Genomic DNA, 25,163 nt, shown 5'->3' on the forward strand with positions numbered 1-25,163 from the left:
AAAAGGCAGTACTAAACAAACACTGTGCTGCCATCATGAACTCATGCACTCATGAAATATTTTCTGCTTGAGAAAAGCTCAAAATTATATTTGAGTTACAACTTCCATATTTATCCTTGCAAAAGTAAGCATATTATGAAAAACTCTTGAGTCTGCAGTAATCATGTACATAGAGAAATAATTACACCCTAAAGAATGAAAGTAGATTTATATACTTGACTTTGCATTCAAACATCAGTCATTTTAAACTTTTAATAAATGAGGTTTGGCAACAAACTAAGTTGTCCAGGGACAACTTCAAAAGGGTTTAGATCGATAGTAGTGGGAGTGAGGTTGGCTGGGGAGATGAAAGGGTTAAGTGGAGGGAGGGATGATTGGGAGGAAATGAGGTAAGGGTGGGGAGGAGCTTAAGGGGGTTTAGACAAGCGTAGCTGGGCAAGTAATCACATTTTGGCATGAACTTGCTACCCACCCTCCCTCCCACTTTTTTGTTGGTGGTTTGGTGGGGATTGTGGTCATATTATCAGTCGGGGTAGGTATAGAAGAGGGACAGGTTTGTCCTCTTCTGTTCCCCCTCTGGTGTCTGGATGTTTATGTTAAGGAATTGGGGGAAAGGAAAATGAGCAGCTGGAAGAAGCTTGCTGGATAGGTAAGCAAGCAGAGGTAAGGATGCTGCTGATTTGGTTGGAAGGTAATTCAATGAATGGTGTATGAAGTGAGATGGGATGCTGCTTCATATGACTAAAGTCATGCCATCCTGAATTATTTAGTTGGATGGGCAATTCGATAAATGGGATATGAAGTGAGTCTGGGACGCTGCTTCATAAGTAAATTAAACGAGTAAAGTTATGGATGCTGCTTACTGGGCAGGATGAGTAGGTACACCACTGTCCTGATTAACATTACAAGTAAGTAAAGTAATTAAACTTGTAGCACAGCAAAGGAAGTTAGGACTGACTATACAATGACTGGCCATTATTATTCTAAAACGAGCACAATGATTGGACAGCCCAACCAGCGTTCCTGTTGTAAATCTGAAAATATACCAACAGTTAGAGGTCCAGTCATCCGGACTTTTTTCCATTGTTATATTTTGTAAGTTTTATTTTTTTTTTTTAACAAAAATAAAAAAAAAAAAATCTGTAATCCAGACTCCAGACATACAAGAAATACAGGATGGAGGAAATACTATGAAAACCAGGTATGTTACTTAAAACTAAAGACACATACCTGAGTTACTTTGTATTTCCTCCAATCTGCATCTCTCCTTCCCCTAAACTGTTGAAAACTTTTTCTCTGTTTCTTCCTTTCCAAAGCACTGATATACTGGGTAAGTGTTGGAACACAAGTCCCATACTCATGCACAGTACATCAGAAAAAGCCCCAGAATACTGGAAAAATGCAGAAGGGCAGCATGGAGGCATTAAACAAAGACATTATTTTTTTCTTAAATAATGTCGTATAATAGCAATATCCCACGTTTGGGTGTGGGCAAAGCTGGATTTACCTTCACCTTCATGACCAAACCACACCAACCTTAGGTAATTCCAGCATTACCCAAACGTGGGTTATTGCTAAAATATCATGCAATTATTCTGAATGTTCCTTTTTTTTTTAATATAGCCACTTTGCTCTGAGTCATAGACGATATCACCACTGTCTGTATGGAAGAGAACCAATGTTTCATTACGTTTTAAAGGGAGCTCGATTATACCTATACAATGCAAAACATGCCATTTAGTGCATTATATGGCTACTATCTATGACATACCTAAAAGGGAATCCTGAGAAAGGTAGGAGACATAGTAATCACAAATTAATCTGTGAAACTGCAATTTAAGAGATTTTAATGCCTAGAAAGAATGTATTACTATGCATGGGAGGATTTAAGATTATGAGTTGGAGGTTGGCATAACAGTTAGGGTGTTTACCTTATAGACACAAGGGACAGGGTTTGATTCTCACATGAGGTAACTTGCTCAGCTTGAAATGGCCCACAAAGGCAGTTAGCCTAATACTAACTTATGACAATGATATCTATAATTGTGTTCAGAGTGGTTAACACAGTAAGCTGACATCCTCCAGTCATGGATGGAAAAGAATGCAGTGAGCACGAACTGAAAGAATAAACCCTAATTAAAGTATAAAAATGTACTCATTAATTATAGTCAACAATGTTTCAAGTGATAAACATATGACAAACTTTTTATAATTCTTTTATTTTTACTATAGAGGTAGCTGAGGTGGATCACAAAGAGCATTTTAGTCACAAACACATCGCAGTAAATACAACAAAATGTTGTCATTTAATTATGAGATACAGTTCCATCAAGCTGTACTATAGAATTATGTGTGTGTGTATATATATATATATATATATATATATATATATATATATATATATATATATATAGTTATTACAACATTTAAGCATACATTTGTCTTCAATTTGTAATTGAATTGTGAAATTGGAAGTACTGCATATGTCAGAGAAGAATAACTCCAACACATTTGAAAATTAAAACATTTGACTGCCATCTGATCCCAGTATTTTATTCAGCATGCACATTAACCCTTACTCCGTCATGATTTCTGTGATGCATACATGAGTGAAACACTGCATGTAAAATAATAAAATGAAAAAATTATTCTGTAGAGACCCCTTTGCTAAATCTTAAGCTGTGTTTGTTTAATTGATTTGAGCATTAAGATCCCAGCCTCATTTGAAGAGATGCAATAAATAATAGCAGTGTTTCAAAGTCCATCATTAAACTATGAGTTACCTCTTTGCAATGAGTAATTGCTAGTATGGGATTAAAGCGAAAAGTGCATTTACTGGGGGCACTGCATTTCAAGTAATGATATCCTTGAATGCTGTCAGAATAATAGCAACAGACTTTCATTCTATTTATGCCATTTTAATATTTAAAAACATGCAGCTGATGGTATGGGTAAATTTTAAAAATTAATATTTATTCTCATTTAACAAATCATTTGGCATTGTTTTATGATAGCATTTAAATGCATTCAACTTCCTTCAGGTTGGAGGCTGTGATAAAAACTGTCTCCATGTTTTTTAATGAGTTGAAATGCCGCTTCTTGTAAACATCCTAAGAAAGCAAAAATAAATGCACAGTTGTCAGATACAGCAGGTTTTAGTTATTATAATTGGTTATCATGCTGTTCGGGTAACTCTTGTAGCGTTCAATGATGTTATTTTCTCCCATTTTCATTATCTACAACTTTATTTATGTGAAATTGTTTTAAGAAAGATCTGAGTTTCAGACATTTTGTTATTTAAATTCCATAGAAATTGTACACAAACACAAATAAGTGAAATGAAAATCTAAATGTAAGTCAAGCAATAGTAAATCCTTTATTAAATGCATTAGATGGAATTCACAATTTTTTAAAATGTACATGAAACATATAACTGAGATAAGTTCCTTCAAGTTTGAAATGGTGATATAGTATTACTAGTAAGTTTTAAGAAGCAGTATAGTGATGTAAAAATAGCAATTAATTTACTTTAGCATGGTGGCATACTTAATTCTTGTATAAATTCAAATTTTGTAAGGACAGCAAGTTTGAGACCTAATATGAGGATTAATAAATTAAACTGACAGTAAATTCCTAACTATGGATATTTATTAACGTAATTCCTTCTTAGGGACAACTGGAACATTCACTGTATTTTTGTAACTATGGAAATAATTTTAACGTATAATTATACTGCTAATTAAACCCTCCTGACCACTCCCCAATCTCATTACATGTTGTTTTCCTTTGCCATTTTTGTTTTATTATATTAGTAAAGATTTGTACTGAAAGAAAATGTGGTAGGAGATTTCAGGTGAGAAGAATGTATACAAACTTACCCACCCATAAGTCTTGCTTCTTTCCACTGGAGATGATCCGTCAGTGAAATCTGTAACAATTAAAAATAATCTGAGATAAGCATTCAAAGATGGCTGCCGTTCTGTGAACACTGCTAATCTACAGCTCTCCAAATACTCAGAGGAAAAATTAACTCAGAGGAATTACCTGGACCTATACAATAACAATTTTCTGAAACTACAACTCTACTTAATATCCAGAAACTCAGAAGGGGTGAATGAACTTGATGAAACGTCAAATCTATCAAGATTATAACAGATTACCTGGAACTGAAGAAAGACTCAGAGATGGAAGCCGTGTGCTCAGAATACTCTGCTCATACACACCCAACCATAAACCAATAAGTTTCTACTTTCACAAAATGTCAAAAGAAGATAAAAGTATGGACACTACAACAACAAAAACTAAACTGCCAGATCTTTTATCACCTGAGAAAGATTTAAACTCTAAAAGACAGAAAATAATAAAGCAACAGGATACTGTAAAGCCAGGGGTTAAAAATAAAACAGATCAACTAGCAAACTTGGAAGATATTAAAGCAGCTTTACTACCTATACAAGAATCCATAAAAGAATTATCTACTGAAGTCCAATCCTTTGGTACTTCCTTCAATCAAATCCTGGAAAGAATGGACAAATCTGAAGCCAAATTTATGGAGAATGAGGACAAAATAGCCCTGCTAGCTAAAATATCTGATACACATGAAGCAGACATTCAAACTATCCAAGCTAAAATTATTGACCTTGAGGCAAGATCTAGAAGAAATAACATAATCATCAGAGGCATACCGGAAAATGTACAACATAATGAATTGATCCCATCTATCATTCAGATATTTGCAACATTACTCAAAGACCCAAAAACTGCACATCAAATAACATTAGAAAGAGCACACAGAGCCCTGAGAGAATCTCAAGCCTCAAGTATTCCAAGACCTGTCTATGCCAAACGTCTCAATTTTCAAGATGTTAATAAAATACTATTAGCAGCAAAGAAAAATGGAGGTCCATTAATATGGAATAACAACAGAATATCTCTAGCCCAGGACTTGCCTCTGCAAATTAGACAAAACAGACAGCTTTTATCTCCTTATTGCAAATTCCTGATTTATAAAAAGCTAAAATTTCAAATGAAGTACCCAAATACCTTAGTATTTTCGGTCGACGGGATCAAATATTCAGTTACCAACAAGAGTGAAGCAAAATCTACCTTCATGTCTGTGTTTAAATCCAATCCTGCCATAGAGAACTAGCTTCAAGTTCCGATCCGACTTGCTGAACCACTGAGGTCGGATTCATCTCCCACCAACAGCCAAGGTCTTATTTTGCCTATATCTGGTGTTTACCCTGCCTTAGGCCATGCTTTAGGACTGGCGCAAACTCTTTTCCTATTTTACAAAGCGCGAGACCTGAATCAGGAAGTACAGGAATTGCGCATCACACTGGCATTCTCACAACAGGAACCAAAATTGGATTTGCAGCTTTAGTGGTCGTCTTCAAGATGTGGCACTTCCGGAAGTCCGCCGGAAATCTGAGTCCCCCTTCGAGAAGCTAAAGAACTTACCTGGCTGTCTGAAGATCGGAGGGAAGTTTAAAGGAACTGTAAATAAAGAAAAAGTAATGTACGGTTACACAAATGATAAATACACCTGTAACAATGCTAAACGATACTCCCTTTGCCCTATAATAGTAACTATTATTTTTTAAAAGTCATTTCTTTATATACCTAAGCTTCCAACAGCTTTCATGAGGGAAATGTGAATAATACCTATAAGTGTATGCCACTTTATTTATGAAACAGGAATTACAGTAGTAGTCCAGAAGTAGTGGTTGTCATGATAGCTGTAATAATGAAGCTCTCCGATGCTGCCCCAGAAAGTTCAATCATATTTTCTCCTTCAGTACGTAGGGCTAACTAATTTAGCGCTTTGTGAATACCCTCCAGATAAAGAAAATTTGGCATACCTAAAAAAAAAACAAAAAAAACAATGCAAACAGTATATTTCTCTACAGATCATTAACAAATTGACAATGAATAAAAAATGGAGTATAATTAAAACCACTACATGTAATTTAACTTCTAGAGATACATCACCAAAATCAAACTATACACCAAAGATATAGTAGCAACTGGATAAGAACTACTGGGATAGCACAACAAAAGAACAACAATTTTGAGGAAATCACTGAGTGCTTGTTTACTGGGCGTCACACCTGACCGCACAGCTGTAATGTGTTCTCGTATAAAAAAGCAGCACTGTAGATTGCTTACGTTACCAGGGAATTGCATTCCTGTGATGTGTGAATACTGTAATAAGATAAGACTTCAGAATCACTGCTCTGACAAAGTCACTAATCTTTTATAGTAGAATCTTTCAGAATGCTCTTTATGTCAATACTGCAAACCAAGCTTCAAAACTTTTAACTTTTAAACTTTTAACACAAATGTTTCAAAGCCTGCAGTAAAAAGAAGAATCTCTCTGCAGCCCAATACCTATAGTTGCATTCTATACTCTATTCCTACTCAATCCTAGTATCTCCTGATGTTATGCAATTGAACAAAATAATGACACCTAGAGCCAAAGCATTTCTTGTGTTAAATACTACTGCATACTCTTAAGCTAATCTATTTTTCTGGTGCCTAGACATGTACATCCAGTTTTCACTAAATTAACGAAAGTGCATTCATGAAAGTACTAGCACTAATGTAAAACTGAGAAAATAAAGGGTAACTTTCTGCAGCTCACATCTAAACACAGATTCAACTTATGATGCCAATTAAGCTGGAGAAGCCTCAAAAAGAGTAATGGACTTATTCTCAGAAGACATGGTACTGATTGATATGGACCTTGCTTTTCAAATCTTTAGTACATGTACTATAACAAATAAGTTAATCTATTCATAGGACACCTAACCTTATTCAGTTTGTAAATGTTCATGATAATTTTAAACGATTTAGTGACTACCTTTCTAGGAAAGTAACAAGGATAACTTCTGAATATTACGCACTAAGCGCACACACACACACACACACACACACACACACACACACACACACACACACACACACACACATATAACTTTGCATGCACAATCTAACAAACACACACAATCACACACATATAATAATGCTTACACATTCTAGTGCTCACACACACACACACACACACACACACACACACACACACACACACACACACACACACACACACACACTCATATGCACAAATACTTGCACACAAGCAGGGTGATTGAGCTTTTACTTTTCTTTGTGTCACTAACCTACATGGCATAAACATACAGTATTATGGAAAAGGAACACTCTAGATGGTGTAGGGTCCCGAGAACATTTTACACAGCCCACCTACTTGCTTAACAAATTGTAAAATAAATAAATACATAGTATTCTCATTATGATCATATAAAACAAATCATTATGTTTTATAAACTGTACTGAAATTCTTGTTCTGTCTGCTAATATTATTATGAACAGACTTTAGACATATCTGTAACCCCAATCTATGCCAATATTCACCTCCCAGGTAGGAAAGAGTATGGTAATACTGAAGGGTTACTTAATGTGTGCCATATTTCTGTTGTTTTATTGAGATTACTTCGTCCTACAGTCAAGAATTGTTTTAATATTTGGAAATACGGATGGAAGTTGCCTAACACTACATTATAACTACAGTTTACAATGAATTACAAACAGGAAGGGACTCATTACTTGCTTGTTGAACTAAGGAAAGATATAAATAATTCAAAACTTGAAGCTCACATTTATGGAAAAGCTTTTAAGGTACTTTACTTTTACAAATAACTGACTGCTAACTACTAGTTGCTCTAACCTTTTTGTGTTTGATTGGTGCTCCAACAAAATGCCTAATTATTTGTGTCTATGTTATACATATATATAAACCTGAACTGCTATTTATATATATTGTTTTCTCCAGGACTAAGTAAGATTCTACAGATTCCAATATATGATGAACACCAAATATATGGTAGAGAACAATCACCGTATGACCTTTTTAACACAATGCCATTCAATGATTAAAACCTCAGAGCAATGATAGTAAAATGATGGATTCTAGAGGTCGGATTTCACTTGAAGTTTAAAATCTGAATACTTCACCCAAGTAAGATAAGGTATAAACAGAGATATAAAAATCTGGCCTAGAGAAGGCAGAAACACACACAAAATAAGACTAGACAAGGAAGATATATCCATAATGTATATAGTTATAGAACTAATTAGAGATAACAATCTATAGTTTGAGATCTCTCAAATATTATTAGTGTTTAATGGAGTAAACTGATGTTCCTTATATTTAGTTATATTCAGGACTGGTATAAAGAATTATTCAAACTTTGACATCTCATAAATAAATCCAGCAAGAAGAGACATAGATTACAATAGCAGTGTGTGCTAGGGAATGAGTGGGATAGGCTTTGTACAAATAATTTTAGGATATACAGGACCAGTAAGTTTCCTTTACCTCCCATACGCTAACAAGCAAAGCTTTTTCTTACTATTAATACAAAAAAAGACAATACCAAATCTTTGTAAGGTCCTGTTAAATTCCTGGTCCAGGAGAATAGTGGGTAGGCACAGGGGAGGGACGGGAATTAAAGAATGCTTCCATAACATACTTTTGACAAAAAATCTACTTAAACTAATATATACACACATATTTCCAGACTACTTAAACAACTTAAAAGATTTATGAATGTGGGAAATAGATTCATGGAACATTAAAGGGCTCCAGAACATTAAAAAAGGAAACTCTTTCTTCATCTATGTCTGCAGGCTAAGGCAAGCTTTATACTACTTCAGGAAACTCATTAAACCAATGAGCAATGGTCAGAAATAAAAAAGAAAAAATGGATAAGAGAAATAATAGCCTCTGAAGGTAAAACTAATAGTGCTGGTGTAGCAATAATCATTAAAGATCAATATCAAGACAAAATTATAGATTCCAAAATAGATAATGAAGGGAGATGGTGTTACGTGATTCTTTCAACTTCCGTTTATGATAAGCCTGTTATAATCTTCAATATATATGCACCATGCAACAATCAACATTCCTTCTTTGCTTCATTATATCCTATCTTAAATCAATATAACAACCACTGCATAATCATAGGAGGGGATTGGAATGCCTACCAAAACCCGAAACAGGATAAATCAAGCCCACAAAGATCATCCAATAACCAAGCAATGTTAGCATTAAGTGAACTTAAATATGATTTTAAATTATACGATCCCTTTAAATATGGTAATAAAACAAATTCCTCAAACAACTTTACATTTTACTCCAATTGTCATAAAATGTGGTCAAGAATTGACTTCTTTATAATTTCAGAAGTGCTAACATATCTTGACCCCACTGTATCTATTCATGCCCGCTACTTGTCTGACCACTCTAAAATTACCCTAAACATCAGTAAAGATAACAGAAACAACACACCTTATCGGGGATATAACTGGTCCTTAAACCCCAACCTTTTAAATAAAAAAGAAATTGTTCAAGAAATCCAGGATATACTTAAATCCTCACTAGTTAAGTTAGTAAAACAGCAACACCCCCCTGATATTGAATGGGCAGTAACTAATGCCCAAATAAGAGACATCTTTCTCCAAAAGTCTTTGTATTATAAAAAAAACCCAAATTAGAGAAGAACAGCTACTGGAGGCTAAAATCAAATCACTAGAACAGGATTTAATGAAAAACCACAACACACAAACTGAAACAGAACTATTGAAATGCCAGAAAGACCTTTTCTTGACTCAAAATAATAAATTATTATTCCATGAAACTAAAATACTTGCAAAATATGCTAATCATATACAAACGCCATCTTGGGCACTAGCAAGAATCATTAATCAGTCAAGGTCACCCTCTCATATTCCTGAAATATCCTTTAAGAATAAAACCTTTAGAAAAACTGAAGATATTATCAACATTTTTGAATTGATATACTCACAAATTTATGGAGAACAAAAAAACTCACTCTTAAATGAAAATAATAGTGAATTCCTACAAAAACTTAACTTTCCGAAAATTGATGAGAAATTACAGAAAGATCTAATAAAACCAATATCCACTGAAGAGATAATATCAACAATTAAAAAACTGAAACCACACAAATCTCCTGGCCCAGATGGTCTTACCGCGGAATTTTACAAAACGTTCTGCAATATTACCGCACAAATTCTATCGCACATATTAAATTATATAATAAACAATAAAATTAATGATGTTCATTTTAATGCATCCAAAACAATTTTCATACCCAAAGAAAAGATGGATCTTCAGAACCCAGATAACTATAGACCTATATCACTCCTAAATATTGATACGAAAATTCTGACATCTATTTTGGCCAATAGACTGAAGAAAATTTCGAATATAATTATATTTAATGAACAAGCTGGCTTTTTAACATCTAGACAATCCAGTGATAATACTTTAACACTACACACATTAATACCATATGCTAATCAAAAGAATCTAAATATGTATGCACTCATTATAGATGCCCAGAAGGCCTTTGATAGAGTCAACATAATTTTTTTATTTCAGATCTTACCCTACTTTAATATACCCCAAGAATTTATCCTAACTTTAAAAACACTATACAAAAACCCATATACAACATTATATATAAATAAAATGTGGTCTAACAGAATTCAAATCAGAAATGGAACCCAACAAGGATGTCCTCTATCTCCTCTACTATTTAACCTATATCTAGAACCCTTATTCTTAAACATTAAGCAAAATATATATCATAATGCCCCAGTAATTTATGGCACAAGAATATCTATGTCAGCCTTTGCCGATGACCTCGACATATATTGTACAACACCAATCTTAGACACCAAAAAAATACTTTCTGCTATTGAAGATTTTGAGTAATATCAAACTATAAAATAAACCTTAAAAAAAAACATCTTTTCTTTAAGAACTCCGAAACCTTTTTCACTCTTACCATTGATAGGCCAACTAAAATCTGAGGAAAAGATCAAATATTTAGGAATTACATTTTCTACAGATAATAAAAATTTTTATCTTAATAATATTAAACAAAATTGGGAACACATTTTATGTGACCTAAAGAGATGGAGAAATCTGAAATTACCACCACTAGCAAAAGTTTTGATCATTAAAATGAATATCTTGCCCAGACTACTATACATTTTTATGTCTTCACAGTTGGTAATACCCCAAAATTTTTTTAAACAAATGCACACTGAACTCGCTAAATTTATATGGGAACCAAAAAAAAGTAGAATATCATATGATAAACTGATGACCCCGAAAAACAAAGGTGGTTTAGATCTACCTAACTTTGAAAATTACTACCTAATCATAAATGCCAATAGAACTCTAAGAATTGCAAATTATGATATACAAAGTAATAACTGGTCCCCACACTGGTTAAGACTATGTTTTAAACACATTGGATGCCTGAATATAAATCCCAAAGCACTACCCTTTTTAAACAGAGACAACTATAAAACATATAATCTAATGGAACCCGTCAGAAATTATATATCATTAACGCAAAATCTTTTCAGATCAGTAAATCTCTTCCAACACGATGACCCTACAACCCTCCCACAAAAATCCTAACTTGAAAATTAATAATCAGCTAATAGACCTGAAAAAATTCCCACTCATAATTAACTTAACATTACATGATATATATCCATATTTAAATTCCTCCGCTCATGAACTAAGACATCAACTGAGACAGATTAAGGAAATCTCTACAAGCTACTTTCAAAATATAACCATTAATAAAGATGATTTAATGAAATGTATCTCACTAAATCAAGCCCTTCTACAAAGTAGCAGATTTATAACATGTTCATACAAATTGATAAAAGACATCAAATATCAAGATCATCTATTACTGTCTAATTATTGGGAAAAAAAATACCATTGATCGACGATAATAAAATAACACAAGCATTCAATCTAACGGTAAAATCCATTTCCCTTCAAAAATTAACATTTACCCAACTCATGATATTCAATAATGCATTCTATACACGCCTTAGCTTGCATAAATTCAACCCAAAAAACTCTACCAAGTGCCCACATTGTAAAGATGAAACTGCTGACCTTTTGCATATGTTCTGGAGCTGCAGATGTATATTTAAACTTTGGAACTCCCTGAAACTACAACTACAAAAGATGGGATACCAGTCATCAACACTTACTTGGGAATTTACAATATCACATATCCCCCCAACTAACCTATCCAAAAAACAAATAATCATCCTCATCAATATTTTTCTACTAATGAAACTCTACATAGCTACTAACTGGTTGATCCCATCCAAAACTTCTTGGGAAAATTTTAAGATCCTAGCAATAAAACATTTATTAGACCACAAATGCATAATACACAAACAAAACAAAAATCCTTCCAACCTGAAATTATAGGAACAAATGTTCAATATTATACTGGCATAAAACATCAAATGTGAAACAAGCCTTCAATGTACACAACAAAAAACATAACATTATTTGGAACTATACTACTTTAAGATATGAACCCTGGAGAAAACAACCTCATCATCTGCTTTTAAGAGAGAATATGGAAGCATTCATGTAAATAGTGTAAATATGTTTTAAGAATACTGCTTTGAATACTGTATGAGCAACACCTGTGTTTTCTCTTGTGAATGTTTTGTAATGGAAAAAGAAAACAATAAAAATATTATTGAAAATAAATAAGTAAATAAATAATATCAGATAAGCATTAACAGTTTCTTGTGCTTATTGCTATTTCTGCCTAAATGCTCATTTTTTGGTCTTTATTGCTTCTCAGAACATTCATTTTATACTGAAATTGCATTTATTTGCGCCTGCACTTTAAAAAAGTTGTTTTTTGTTGTAAATTGTATTTTTTAACTGTTACTGGCAACCCACTCAAGTGCAACAGCCATTACTGCACTATAAAAGTGTTTTTGCATTTGTTTCTACTGTTTTCTTGAAAAAAAAAACAATAAAATCTTGCTATTTTCCCACCTAGCTAGAAAAGTCCAGTTTCAGATACTTGCAGATACCTGGACTGTGTTTAAGCTTCTGTGTTTGTCTATACCTTACTTGGGCAAAAAAGAAATTTCTTTGTTCATGAGTGAGAGTGGGGAGCTCTGAACAGCCTACCTTTCGTTGGAGGAGTGTTTTTTGCCCAGAAACTGAAGTTTTATTGGCCATTTTGGGCTAATTTCTATCTCTTTAATCTTTCTGATATAAAAACTGCATATGCGTGGTTTTTGCATTTGTATAAGCTCAGCAGATCCTGCTCAAGTGTCCTGCAGAGACCTATAACACCAGAGAGACAAAAGGAGAGACTCCGGAGTGTTTAAGTACCATTTTTTGTTTTTTCATGTTGCTTATTGCTATTTCCACCTAAACGCTCATTTTCTGGTGTTTATTGCTTCTCAGAACACTCATTTTACACTGAATTGCATTTATTTGTGTCTGCACTTTAAAAAAGTCATTTATTTTGTTGTAAATTGTATTTTTTAACTGTTACTGGCTTCCCACTCAAGTGTGACAGCCATTACTGCACTATAAAAGTGTTTTTGCATTTGTTTCTACTGTTTTCATGAAAAAAAAAAACAAAAAAAAATCTTGCTATTTTCCCACCTTAATAAGCTAGAAAAGTCCATTTTCAGATACCTGCTGATACCTGGACTGTGTTTAAGCTTCTGTGTTTGGCCATACCTTACTTGGGCAGAAAAGAAGTTTCTTTGTTCACCAATGAGAGTGGGGAGCTCTGAACAGCATACCTGTCCTTGGAGGAGTGGTTTTGGCCCAGAAACTGTAGTTTTATTTGGACATTTTGGGCTAATTTCTATCTCTTAAATCTTTCTGATTTAAAAAAACGCATTTGCGCAGTTTTTGCATTTGTATAAGCTCAGCAGATCCTACCCAAGTGTCCTTCAGAGACCTACAATGCCAGAGAGACAAAAGGAGAGACCTTTGAGTGTTTAAGTACAATTTTTTTGTTTTTTTTGTTGCTTATTACTATTTCCGCCTAAACGCTCGCTTTCTGGCATTTATTGCTATTCAGAACGCTCATTTTAAATTGAAATTGCATTTAGTTGTGTCTGCACTTTTCAAAAGTCATTTTTTGTTGTAAATTGTATTTTTTTAACTGTTATTGGCTTTCCACTCTAGTGCAACAACCATTACTGCACTATAAGAGTGGTTTTACATTTGTTTCTACTGTTTTCTTGAAAAAAAAGGCAAAAAACAAAAAAACATCTTGCTATTTTCCTACCTTACTAAACTAGAAAAGTCCAGTTTCAGATACCTGCTGATACCTGGACTGTGTTTAAGCTTCTGTGTTTGGCCATACCTTACTTGGGCAAAAAAGAAGTTTCTTTGTTCACCAGTGAGAGTGGGGAGCTCTGAACAGCCTACCTCTCCTTGGAGGAGTGGTTTCTGCCCAACAGTGTAGTTTATTGGCCATTTTGGGCTAATTTGTATCTCTTTAAACTTTCTGATATAAAAAAATAATTCATTTACGCATTTTTTGCATTTGTATAAGCTCAGCAGATCCTGCCCAGGTGTCCTGCAGACATCTACAACACCAGAGAGACAAAATGAGAGGCTTTGGAATGTTTAAGTACCATTTTGGTTTTTCTTGTTGCTTATTGTTATTTCCACCTAAATGCTTGTTTTGTGGTATTTATTGCTTCTCAGAATGCTCATTTTACACTGAAATTGCAGTTACTTGTGCCTGCACTTTAAAAAAGTTTTTTTTTTTTTTTTTGTAAATTGTATTTTTTAACTGTTACTGGCTTCCCACTCAAATGCAACAGCCATTACTGTGCTATAAAAGTGTTTTTTGCATTTTGTTTCTACTGTTTTCTTGGGGGGAAAAATAAAAACAAACAAATCTTGCTATTTTCCTGCCTTATTAAGCTAGAAAAGTCCAGTTTCAGATACCTGCAGGTACCTGGACTGTGTTTAAGCTTCTGTGTTTGGCCATACCTTACTTGGGCAAAAAGGAAGTTTCTTTGTTCAGCAGTGAGAGTGGGGAGCTCTGAACAGTCTACCTGTCCTTGGAGGAGTGGTTTCTGCACAGAAACAGTAGTTATATTGTCCATTTTGGGCTAATTTCTGTCTTTTTAATCTTTTTGATATAAAAAACGCACTTGTGCGGTTTTGCGCATAGCGCAGCGGCGGTTTGCTAGGGATAAACTATCAGTGGCTACACAGAGTTTGCTCTTCAAGTGTTTCCTTGTTTCTAGCCAATTCGTCCATTTTAGCACTGAAATCAGAGCTTTCTGACTACAATTTTGCTCAATAAGAAAAAGAAGCACTAATAAACTATTGTACTTGATCCCCACCTGTTGTTTGTAGGTAACAGTCAAACTACTCTCCCCTACCAAGCAAATAAGAATAGTTCCTTAACCTATTCAGGCATGTCCAAGAGTCAGCTCCCAGTGTGTTCGCCTGTGCACCTGATGAATTCAGGCATCCTGAGGCAATGTCACAACTGCCTCATGTACACAGACAATCCTCTCCTCCTACCACACAACACCAAAATCTGTGAGAGATGCACTTACATAGCTAGACTTGAGGCAAATCTCTCTCCAGTCATGACTGGAATTGACAGTCAATAGGAGAAGGTACCAACCTGCAACACTCCACCTACTACACAAAACACACCACACGTGCAACTGCAGACCCCACACATAGATACATAAAGACATATTCGGAGGTTCTAAATAAAAATTTGTGGAAACAACAGAGACCTCCAAAACAGACACACATGCAACCCACACCCACCAGCACACCACAATCATCACGTAACTACAAAAACTAGTGTGCCAAACAACCACAGCATTTAATGCAAAAAGTCTTACCAAACACACTTGTAATAGGTGACTCCATAATCAGGCACACCGATGTCCCCCTCACCAGGCTGGACAAGGAGAAGGTCACTGTCAGTTGCTTGCTGGGTGCAAGAATCTGCCACATTACCCATGGACTCAGGTCACTCCGCAAGTTCAAATACGACTCTGTCATTGTCCATGTTGGTGTGAATGAACTGAGATGTACCTCCCTGGACTACATGCAAAGAGACATAGAGGAGCTCTCTGATTATGTAATCAAGGCAGGTATGACCCTAGTCCTGAGTAACTTCTTACCCTCATCAAGAATGGTACCTCAGTACAAGGAAAAAATTATAAATTTCAACAACTGGCTAAGTTTTTGGTGTCATTCAAAGGCGATCCTGTACCTGTCTGCCTGGGATGACTTGCTCGACAAGCCTCGATGCTTCACCAGAGATGGTTTGCACCTGGCACCCCAGGGATTCAGGATACTGGCAAATGCTCTTGCTACCCCAATAGTGCCTTTTTTAGGCAAGGCTCAAAAAACAAATCCACCACCGTAACAAGTACTAGTGACAAAAAACTGAGGGTCATGCTGCTGAACACTAGGAGTTTAAACCTCAAAGTGCACTCTCTCAAGGCACTCCTCAACATGGAGAACATCGATATTTGTGAAGTAACGGAGACCTGGTTCAAGGCTCAAGAGAGCATCCCAATGATTCCAGGCCATAACTTATACCACACTTTTTGGCCTCAAAACCCAGACCGAAATACAAAGGGAGGAGGCGTATCCATATTCATCAAGGATAACCAGACCTCCAGACTGGTTGCAAAGTATTATGCCTCAGAAATAATCCAAGTGCAACTGACAATGGGCAAAACTGCATTCCAGAATGTTGCTTGCTATAGATCACCTTCCCAGCCCCAAGACATGCACTCTTCTTTCCTCGAGATACTGGAAAACATGAGAGTCCAACCATACACCCTTATACTGGGTGATTTCAATTGCCCAAACATCAACTGGGAAAACTACAGAAGTACTATTACCTTTGCTCAGTGCTTCTTGGAGTAAATTAACTCCAATGCACTGGACCAGCTTATTAATACCCCCACAAGAGGTAAAAATATACTGGACCTGGTCATAACCAACATGAGGGACAAATTGCATTTATTTGTGCCTGCACTTTAAAAAAGTTGTTTTTTGTTGTAAATTGTATGTTTTAACTGTTACTGGCTTCCTACTCAAGTGTGACAGCCATTACTGGACTATAAAAGTGTTTTTGTATTTGTTTCTACTGTTTTCTTGAAAAAAACACAATCAATTCTTGCTATTTTCCCACCTAGCTAGAAAAGTCCAGTTTCAGATACCTGCTGATACCTGGAATGTGTTTAAGCTTCTGTGTTTGGCCATACCTTACTTGGGAAAAAAGGAAGTTTCTTTGTTCACAAGTGAGAGTGGGGAGCTCTGAACAGCCTACCTGTCCTTGGAGGAGTGGTTTCTGCCCAACAGTGTAGTTTATTGGCCATTTCGGGCTAATTTCTATCTCCTTAAACTTTCTGATATAAAAAATAATTCATTTACGTGTTTTTTGCATTTGTATAAGCTCAGCAGATCCTGCCCAGGTGTTCTGCAGAGACCTACAATACCAGAGAGACAAAATGAGAGGCTTTGGAGTACCATTGTTGTTTTTTCGTGTTGCTTATTGCTATTTTTGCCTAAATGCTCATTTTCTGCTGTTTATTGCTTCTCAGAACACTCATTTTACACTGAAATTGCATTTATTTATGCCTGCACTTTAAAAAGTTGTTTTTTATTGTAAATTACATTTTTTAACTGTTACTGGCTTCCCTCTCAAGTGTGACAGCCATTACTGCGCTATAAAAGTGTGTTTGCATTCGTTTCTACTGTTTTCTTGGGAAAAAAATAAAAACAAAAAATCTTGCTATTTTCCTTAATTACTAAGCTATAAAAGTTCAGTTTCAGATACCTGCTGGTACCTGGACTGTGTTTAACTTCTGTGTTTGGCCATACCTTACTTGGGCAAAAAGGAAGTTTCTTTGTTCAGCAGTGAGAGTGGGGAGCTCTGAACAGCCTACCTGTCCTTGGAGGAGTGGTTTCTGCCCAGAAAGTGTAGTTTTATTGGCCATTTTGGGCTAATTTCTATCTCTTTAATCTTTCTGATATAAAAAATGCATTTTTGTGGTTTTTGCATTTGTATAAGCTCAGCAGATCCTGCCCAGGTGTCCTGTAGAGACCTATAATGCCAGAGAGACAAAAAGAGAGATTTTGGAGTATTTAAGTACCATTTTTTGGTTTTTCTTGTTGCTTATTGATGTTTCTGCCTAAACGCTTATTTTCTGGAATTTATTGCTTCTCAGAATGCTCATTTTACAATGAAATTGCATCTATTTGTGCCTGCACTTTAAAAAAGTCATTTTTGTTGTAAATTGTATTTTTAACTGTTACTGGCTTCCCACTCAGTTGTGACATACATTACTGTGCTATAAAAGTGTGTTTTTATTTGTTTCTACTCTTTTAAAAAAAAAAAACAGCAAATAAAAAAATCTTGCTATTTTCCCCCTAATTTCTATATCTTTAATCTTTCTGATATAAAAAACGCATTTGCGCAGTTTTGCGCATAGCGCAGCAGCGGTTAGCTAGGGTTAAACTATACCCGGTTCCACAGAGTCTGCTCTTCAATGTTTCCCTTGGTACTAGCCAGTCCGTCCATTTTAGCACTCAAATCAGAGCTTTCTGACTAGCACTTTGCTCAATAAGAGACAGCAGCACTAATAAACTATTGTACTCGATCCCCAACTGTTGTTTGTAGGTAACAGTCAAACTACTCTCCCCTACCAGGCAAATAAGAATTGTTCCTTAACCCATTCAGGCATGTCCAAGAGTCAACTCCTAGTGTGTTCTCCTGTGTACCTGATGAATTCGGCAATCCTGAGTTAATGTCACAACTGCCTCATGTACACAGACAATCCTCTCCTCCTACCACACAACACCAAAATCTGCGAGAGATGCACTTACATAGCTAGAATTGAGACAAAGCTTTCTCCAGTCACGACTGGAATTGATAGTCAAGAGGAGAAGGTACCAACCTGCAACACTCCACATACTACACATAGACCCACCACACATGCAACTGCAGACCCCACACATAGATACATAAAGACATATTCGGAGGTTCTAAATAAAAATCTGTTGAAACAAAGACCTCCAAAGCAGACACACAAGCAACCTACACCCACCAACGCACCGCAATCATCACATAACTACCAAAACCAGTGTGCCGCACAACCACAGCCCTTAAGGCAAAACATTTACCAAACACACTTGTAATAGGTGACTCCATAGTCAGGCACACCAATGTCCCCCTCACCAGGCTGGACAAGGAGAAGGTCACTGTCAGTTCCTTGTCGGGTGCCAGAATCTGCCACATTACCCACGCACTCAGGTCACTCCACAAGTACAAATACGGCTCTGTCATTGTCCATGTTGGTGTGAATGACCTGAGATGTACCTCCCTGGATACATGAAAAGAGACATAGAGGAGCTCTCTGATTATGTAATCAAGACAGGTATGATCCTAGCTCTGAGTAGCATCTTACCCTCACCAAGAATGATACCTCAGTACAAGGAAAAAATTATAAATGTTAACAATTGGCTAAGCTTTTGGTATCATTCAAAGGGGATCCAGTACCTGTCTGCCTGGGATGACTTGCTCGACAAGCCTCGATGCTTCACCAGAGATGGCTTGCACCTGATACCCCAGGTACTCAGGATACTGGCAAAGGCTCTTGCCACCCTGATAGTGCCTTTTTTTAGTCAAGGCTCAAAAAAACAAATCCACCACCGTGACAAGTACTAGTGACAAAAAACTAAGGGTCATGCTTCTGAACGCTAGGAGTTTAAACCTCAAAATGCACACTCTTGTGGCACTCCTCAACATGGAGAACATCGATATTTGTGCAATAACTGAGACCTGGTTCAAGGCTCAAGAGAGCACACCAGCGATTCCAGGCTACAACTCATACCACACATTTTGGCCGCAAAACCCAGACTAAAATACAAAGGGAGGAGACGTATCCATATTCATCAAGGATGACCACACCTCCAGACTGGTTGCAAAGTATGATGCCTCAGAAATAATCCAAGTGCAACTGACAATGGGCAAAACTGCATTCCAGATTGTAGCTTGCTATAGATCACCTTCCCAGCCCCATGACATGCACTCTTCTATCCTCAAGGTACTGGAAAACATGAGAGTTCAACTGAACACCCTTATACTGGGTGATTTCAACTACCCAAACATCAACTGGGAAAACTACAGAAGTACTAATACCTTTGCTCAGTGCTTCCTGGAGTACATTAACTCCAATGCACTGGACCAGCTTATTAACACCCCCACAAGAGATAAAAATATACTGGACCTGGTCATCACCAATATGAGGGACAAATGCTCCACACCTGTGGTAAATTCCTCATTGGTTAGATCAGATCATAAACTCATCACCTTAGATATCCACATACCACCCTCAACCCCGCCCCAAAAGAAACCATGGTGAAAAACTTCTTCAAGGTGAACTTTATGCTACTCAAGACAGAGGTGGCAAACTTCGCTACTCCCCAGCAGAAAGGCACTATGATTGAATCTGCTATATCCTACACAAAAGCACTCAGCAAGCACCTACATGAGTGCATGGACTGTGCTATCCCAAACAAGACCAAGACCCACTCCTCCAAAAAGAAGAAACCAGTCCAGTGAACCCCAGCCATAAATAAGTTCTATAATAAAAGGAATAAATTATTGCAAAAAAGAGTAAAAACCCAGGAATGGAGGGGCTCCCTGACCAACCTTAGCAAAAAACTAAGAACCCTCATAAAAACCTCTAAGGCGAGCTTTGAAAGAAAAATCACAACAGACACCAAAGACAATCACAAAGCATTTTTAGCTATGTCAAAAGCCTAAGTAATAACTCGCAAATCTGCTCTGAGCTACAGCATAATGATTCAAAATTCACGGAAGCAACTGACATCTCCAATATACTGGCAGATAGGTTCAGTGCACACTTCATCGCATTCTCATCCCCCAAAGGGCCCATTTCCATACCAAAATATTGTACTGCCCATAAAATCACAGACACTCAGGTGAAAATAACACTTTCCTGCCTTGGAAACACAGCATCCATGGGACCTGACAGCATCCCAGGCTGTGTACTACATGAACTCCAAAACAAATGAATCCCTCACCTTAATACCATGTTTAACCACAGCCTCACCTCAGGCTATGTGCCCACAGAGTGGCACATGGCAACAGTTATAACACTCCACAAAGGAGTTGCCACCACTGACCGCGGGAATTACCACCCCATCAGCCTGATGAGTCTTGTCTGCAAGGCCATGGAGCGCATCATGATGGAACTCATAAACAAAGACATTGGGAACCTACAAACCCTTGACCCCACCCAGTTTGGGTTCATAAAGGGAAGGTCTTGTCTCCTAAATCTGGTTGACTTTTTTGGAATGGTCACTAAAGCAATAGATGAGGGAAAGGTGGTTCACACAGCATACCTTGATCTTGCAAAGGCCTTCGATACCATTCCCCACTCGGGAATTATTGACAAACTCACCGACCTGAATATAACCCCCTATGTTACAAGATGAGTTGCTAACTGGCTCACCGATAGAACCCATTCAGTGAGAATTGGAAATGCTAGATCCGACTCCAAACATGTGACTAGTGGTGTACCAGAGGGCTCAGTCTTGGGACCCCTCCTGTTCGGTATCTACTTCTTGCAGGTACAAGCAAACAGGGAGGGACTATGGCTAATAAAGTTCACAGATGACTGCAAACTGAGTGCCATAATTGAGACCCCTACTGATGTAGATAGCCTTCAAAAGGGTCTTACGGACACAGATACATGGTGCCAAACCCATGGCCTCAAGCTAAATGCCAAAAAGTGCATTGTCATCCCCTTTGGGAAAAAACAAGTACCTATGAATTACAACATAGGTGGTAGCCCACTTACCAAGGAGAGTGTGATAAGAGACCTAGGGACTCAGGTGGACAGTAACCTCTCCTTCGACAACCATATTGCCAAAGTGGTTAGAAAATCCTTCTACATGGCCCACCTTGTCACAAAAGGGTTTGCATCCAGGAATAAGGATGTTATTGCCCCCCTCTACTCATCACTCATTAGACCCGTTATTGAATATAATGCCCCATTCGGGATGTACCTAACAAGACATCTGCAACAACTGTAGAGGCCTCAAAAGTACCTCACATTGAGGATAACAGGCCTCAAACAGTTGCCCTATGCCATGAGGCTAAATAAACTCAGACTGTACTCAGTCATGTACCAGCTACTCAGAGGTGATCTTTGCCTGACATACAAGGCCATGTCAAACCCCAAATTGCTAGAAATGCTCCACCTAAAGAAAACCCAATCCGCCAGAGCTACTCGCTCAAGGGACATAAACCTGACATCAACAATAAACAGGACTTGTTGGAGGGACAGATTCATGTCCCAGAGACTTCCCTTCCTCTGGAATAAGGTCCCCATAAATGTGAGGCAGAGCTCCTCATTAGCGCTCTTCAAGAGGAATCTTGATGTGTAGATGGGAAACAGGAAATTCACCCCGGGTATCACTTTGGTGGCCCTGCTCGATGGGCACAGGAAACTAAACCCACTTGGGAGGGAAGTGTAAGCAAAACATTTTTTGGCTAGGCTTAATTATGCCCTAGGGCCAATAGCCTAGTACCTACTTATGAACCTATGAACAGCAATTATGAGGAAACAAGTATAGAATTTCTTTACCTGTAGGAATGGCCACTCTATGACTGAGCCCATACACCGTACCTAAAAAGCTGAACAAATCTCAACATAAAGTAACAGAGCATAAATAAAATAACAAATACACAATTTCTCTGACCTTGATAAAATGTAGTAAACTTTTTCTGAAAACCATGTATAATCTGTGAAACAGAAAACAATATATCTTTATATTCATCAAGACAAAAAAAGCAAATCAACTGCCAGTAGTATTAGTGAGCTGATTAAAATAGATGCTGACCCACAAAAATAAGAATTGTGAACGTATTTATTATTATTATTTCATTTGTATGGGTAAGTAAACTGGACTACTAGATCGTTTAGTTCAGTTATGACCTTGATACATATAGAAAGTAAAAACACACAAAAGGATAATATACATATAGCTATATGGGTCTACCTGATAACACCGACATGCCAAAACACAGACAACGAAATAACTGACACGAAAAAAATGACAAAAAAAGAAAGTTCAAAAACACGAAACTTCACATGCCCAACAAACCAAAATCCCGACAATCAACAAAACAAATACCCTTCCCAAAAACACACACACACAGCAGAAGCACACCAAAAACCTTACAAACCTGCACTAAACCTTACATACACAACTGTTTATGCACTAACCTTAAACCAAACCCTAACACTAAAGGTCCGTCACTATCGCACACTTACCTTACCCGCACCCTAACCCTAACTCACTTAATCCGCCCCTAACCCTCAAGTCCGTCACTATCACACACTTACCTTACCCGCACCCTAACCCTAACTCACCTAACCCGCCCCTAAACCTAAACTCCATCACTATCGCACACTTACCTGACCCACACCCTACCCTAACATCCGTCACTATCACACACTTACCTTACCCACACCCTGACCCTAACGTCCATCCCTATCGCACACTTACCTTAACATGTCGGTGTTCTCAACTGTCGGTCTTCTCTGTTGTCGATCTTCCAGTGTCGGTGTTCTCGTCGTCGGCATTGTGCACTTCAGACGTTTTCAGGTAGACCCAGCTATATATATAACATTAACTAAAACATTCAGGTAATGTAATAAGAGCATGACTAAGGAAAAATAAAAGTTGAACTGACTATGACAACAGGCATACTGCATCTATCGGTTTAACAAGAACCAAAATAATTTCTGAACTGCTGGCATTTAGAATATTGCTTAATGGTTATTACATAGTTCTTCCAATTAAACCTACAGCTGCTTCTTCTTTTATAAGAAACTGCTAGTAGTCTTTCTTTATGGTGTGTACAAATGTGCATTTTTATTATTTCAGCAATAAGAGACTTGTACTATTGACAACCTAAAATCGCAACAGCTGTGGAAGTGCCACAACATTGCAACTTAAAAAGTATTTAAAACCCAAGTCCAAAGATTTTAAATACTCTTTTCTAAGTAAACTAGATTATCCTTTCAGCTCCTCAGCATGAGTGAGCAGTTGCTTATAGGGGAAGATATGAAAGGAAGAGAGCACTGCAGTGATGTAGCAGTTAGAATTGTCACCTCACAGCAAAGGGTTTTCTGGTTCAGTTCTTGTCTGGGGTGCCTTCTGTGCAGAGTCTGCATGTGCTCCTTGCATTTGCCTGGGTTTCTTCCAGGTGCTCTGTTTTCCTACTACATATTAAAGGCAGCAGTAGGTGGATTGGACACTCTAAATTGACCCTAGGTGTGAGTGTGTGTGTAGTGCACCTTCCAAGGAGGGTTGGACCTTGGGCTAACGACCTGAGCCTGTCAAACTGTAACTGCTATGGAAACAATGAGTGCTGAATAGTGCTCACTGCCCAATGTACCACATGGTACAAAAACAGGAAAGAGAGAGAGAGAGAGAGAGGAAAGCAAGGAGTTTAGGGAATTTTGGCACATTGTACTCTTTTCTACATAAAAATAGTATTGAACTAATTTACTCCTGCATTAGCATGACAATGTAATACTCCGATTGTCTCAGCTTGTACCATACTTATTACTTTGCCTACAAACCACATCTGTCAACAGGAAACTGTCTCTATTCCAGCTATGTAACCCACTCCTGAAACTCTTTCCCCTTACCTCTTAAACATACTGGTAACCAGTTTCAAGACCAACCTAAAAATAATTATGTGACACCTGGAACTATACATACACAACATATCACTAACCACTCACTATAACTATGCTCACTAACCACTAACTTTAATGATAACATACTAGTAATGTATGCTGTTCTACCTCCTCAGTCAATGCTTACTACTATTTATTTTCTCGCCTAATGTCCTTCTATAACATTTTCATCTTTCTTGTAATAATCAACTCTCATTACATGTTCTTAATTTTCCCTACAACTAATTGCTCCTCCTTACTTCATTCTATTTCTATGTCTATTTTGCAACAGAATACTCAATTATTTTTCACCTCCATGCATCATTAGAAATGTAGTCAATATATACTCTAACTGGAACTTTTCTCCTCGGGCCTCCACTGAAAATGGTCAAAACTGTCCAATCGGACTCTCCCAGTAAATAAATGTAAAATAAATACATTTTGAATAACTATGGATTTCT

At 36.9% G+C, this 25,163-nt stretch overlaps 1 protein-coding gene across 1 annotated transcript in view; it reads left to right on the forward strand.

Moving 5' to 3' along the window:
- The window catches only part of PLCB1 (phospholipase C beta 1), a 4,354,095-nt gene that overhangs the window by 2,955,448 nt on the left and 1,373,484 nt on the right, over positions 1-25,163 (forward strand). The gene's annotated exons all lie outside the window — the stretch shown is intronic.

The sequence above is a fragment of the Protopterus annectens genome, chromosome 1.part2 (genome assembly GCF_019279795.1).
Source record: "Protopterus annectens isolate FY-2018-M chromosome 1.part2, PAN1.0, whole genome shotgun sequence".
In the NCBI taxonomy this organism is placed as follows: Eukaryota; Metazoa; Chordata; order Ceratodontiformes; family Protopteridae; genus Protopterus; species Protopterus annectens.